The sequence below is a fragment of the Apaloderma vittatum genome, unplaced genomic scaffold (assembly GCF_000703405.1).
Source record: "Apaloderma vittatum isolate BGI_N311 unplaced genomic scaffold, ASM70340v1 scaffold21298, whole genome shotgun sequence".
Classification (NCBI taxonomy): domain Eukaryota; kingdom Metazoa; phylum Chordata; class Aves; order Trogoniformes; family Trogonidae; genus Apaloderma; species Apaloderma vittatum.
In genome coordinates this window covers 1,109-4,214 of record NW_009729347.1, presented here as the reverse complement: position 1 = coordinate 4,214, position 3,106 = coordinate 1,109, and positions in this window count along the sequence as shown.

Sequence of the window (3,106 nt, the reverse complement as noted above, 5' to 3'; positions counted from 1 at the left end):
AGCAGCTGTTTGGCAGCCATTGCTGGCCCTGGTTCCTGCACTGCCCTCAACTGGTGGTGACTGGCTGGACATGGGACAAAGCCAGTGAGGACAGGCCTCCGAAACACCCCTGAATGCTCTGACCCGAAACCTACCCACTACCCGCTTTTCTAGGGCAGTTCTCCTGAGCATCACAAGGAACGGTGGTGGCCTGGAGCACGGCACTTCGAGACACGGTTTAGTGGTCCCAGTAGCATTGGGTAGACAGTTGGACTAAATGACCTTAGAGGCCTTTTACAACTTCGAGAGTCCACGGCTCTGCTCCTGCACACAGCTCCCCAGCCCATCCCCACTCGCTGAAGGGATCCCCAGCCCTGCCATAAGTGGAGCAGCTGACGTGACGGCACACTTGCTTCTCCCAGGGGATCAAAACAGCTTCAAAGGAGGGACTTCAGAGAGCCGAAAAGTCTAGTTAGCGCATACACCATTCTGCGGGAGCCTTTGATTATCATTCGGATATTTTTAGAGCCCCTTGTAAATGAGCTGTAGCTCCATCCACGCGGCAATAGCTCTGCAAGCAGCAGCCTCTGCTCCCCTGTGCCCACAGCTCCACAGCACTGCCCCCATTCTCCCATTTAAACACCTTGGGGGGGCACCCACCCGAACCCCTGACGCGCTTGGCTGTCCATGCGTTGCCTCCCACAGAAGCAGGCAGGGAGGGCAGCCCCAGGGAGCACTTGCAGAGCCCCTCTGGCCATGCCTGTAAACCCTCAGCATCACCCATACCCAGAACTCCTCCTGTTTCCAGAAGGAAACAATGCCTTTTCTTTTTTTTCCTTGCTAAATCAAGTTTTAAGCGCCAGCTGCTAACAAGAGCCAGGATACCGGCAGAGCTGGGGAAGAGCACGCCAGGCTTTAATGCTATGACAACCACTGCAGAGGAATTTTTCAATTTCCTTCTCACTTGTATTGACACGAGAATCAGTGGTCCTGAAAACGAAGGGCACCTTTAGCCCTAGATCAGATAAATTTGTGCAAGCTTCCCTTCCTGACACCAGCTCGGACTGTGCACTTTGCTTGAAGGGATCTTGCTTTTAAGTCCTTGGTTTGAAGTTACCACCAAGGAGGCCGATCACTGCCGACGGCGGTGGTCGAGTGTCCACAGCGCAAAAACCACTTCTAGGAAATCAATTATAAATCAGCAATGCATTTCACATACCACTCTTACTCTTTACACATGGTTGAGCTGCTGAAAGCAAAGCATTGTCCTGCTTTGTGTGCTGCTAATTGCCTAGCAAAGGCAAAAAACCCAGAGCTGAGGTTTCCGCTGTGGGCTGCCCAGGAAACCCACGGCCTGTTGAGCTGGAGTTGAGCCCTGACAACCACCAGGAATTTGCTGGGCTCGCTTATTGCTCAAAAATAACCGATTTTAAATCACCACAGTGAAAGCTGCCAGAAAAATGACAAATTGTAATACTTGGACTGCTCGGTGACTTCGAGGAAGTCACTAAAAGCAACCTTATCTGTTGCATCGCTAATTTTGGGCTGCCCTCACTTCTGAGTCTGGAAATTGCCTCTCCTTTCCAGCCCCTGTGGCTGCTGTGTCTGTTTAAAATGAGGAGCATTCACCCTGAAACCAAAGCTCCTGCACAGGCCATCACCCATGAGAAGTGACGGCCCCGCATGCGTGCTGCCCTGGAGCCCTCCGAGCCCAAACCTCCTTCAGGCCAGAGCTTCCACCCAAATTTCCTTTCCTTCGGGAGGGCCCACGGGCTGCACAGCACTGGCACCTTGCAACCACAACAGCCACCAGTGGGACACGGCTGGGCATCGGGTTCAAGTCCAGGGCGATGAACATCCATGTGACAGAGAAGCCTCAAGGAGGGAGCAAAAAGTTTTTTTTACACTGTGCCCATCCACTGCCTTAAATGTTTGTTAGAGGGTAAGCTGCCTCTCCAGCTCACGTAACACTGGCTAATCCACCGGTTGTTTATTCCCAGCTATCCACATCCAGGATCAGTTGGAAAACTGAGACCCATTTAAATTAAAGATCCCGTCCCTGCTCACAAGAGCTTTAACCTCTACACACTGAATCTCAGCAAGACGACGGGTATCAACATTCTCAGTACGCAGAGCCCCGCACAGGATCCACACGGGCTGTATAGCCTACGCCTGCGTCTTCTGGTGTCCTCCCCACCACCAACACACACACATTTACAGCTGAGCCAGCAGATGTTTGAGCTGGAAGGGGTGTTTTTCTTCCCTGCCTCTGTTTCTCTCTAGCTGCTGCCAGCACCCTGCACCAGGGCTTGAACCTTTGTAACATCCTCCCAACCTGAAGCGCCCTGCAAACCCTCGCTGTGGCAAAGGACACCGACCACCACCCCCAACGGGCACAGGTCTACCAGCAGCAAGGCTGAGCCCAGGGAGGTGACGCGTTCAGCTCTCAACTGCTGTTTGGGCAGAGAGCACACGTGGCAGCCCAGCCCTAACCCATGGATACACACATTTGTTTCAGAGCTTGGCTCTTCCTTTATCCACGCGGATTTAGCAGACGAAAGAATAGCCCCCACCCAAACTACTCTTATTTCATTGAACTCTTTTAAAAAAGTCACACCTTGGACCCAGCCTCAAGCAAAACTTTCACACCAGAGAAGAATCCAAAGTTAAATCTTTTTGAACAAGCCCAGCTCACCCTGGCTCTGGAGCATGCCAGACCCCAAGAAAAGACTCCTCTTTTTTTTTCAACACCTCCAGGGATGGTGACACCATCATGACCCTGGGCAGCCTATTCCAATGCTTCACCACTCTTTCAGCGAAGAAATGTTTCCCAACGTCCAATCTACGCCTCTCCTGATGCGACTTGAGACCATTTCTTCTGATCCCATCATTGGTAATTTGGGAGAAGAGACCAACACTCACCTCACTGCAACCTCCTTTCAGGTACTTATGGAGACCAACAAGGTCTGTAGCGTCACCTGGGGTTGGCATAACCCGAGAACAGAACCCCCAGGGCTTTTCTGAGGGGTGCTTTTATACTGGAGCACCATGGGGAGGAGCACTGTGATTGGCCCATTTGGGTCACCTGACCCAGCTGCTCCTCCCCATTGGCAGCTGCCCTCCCCCT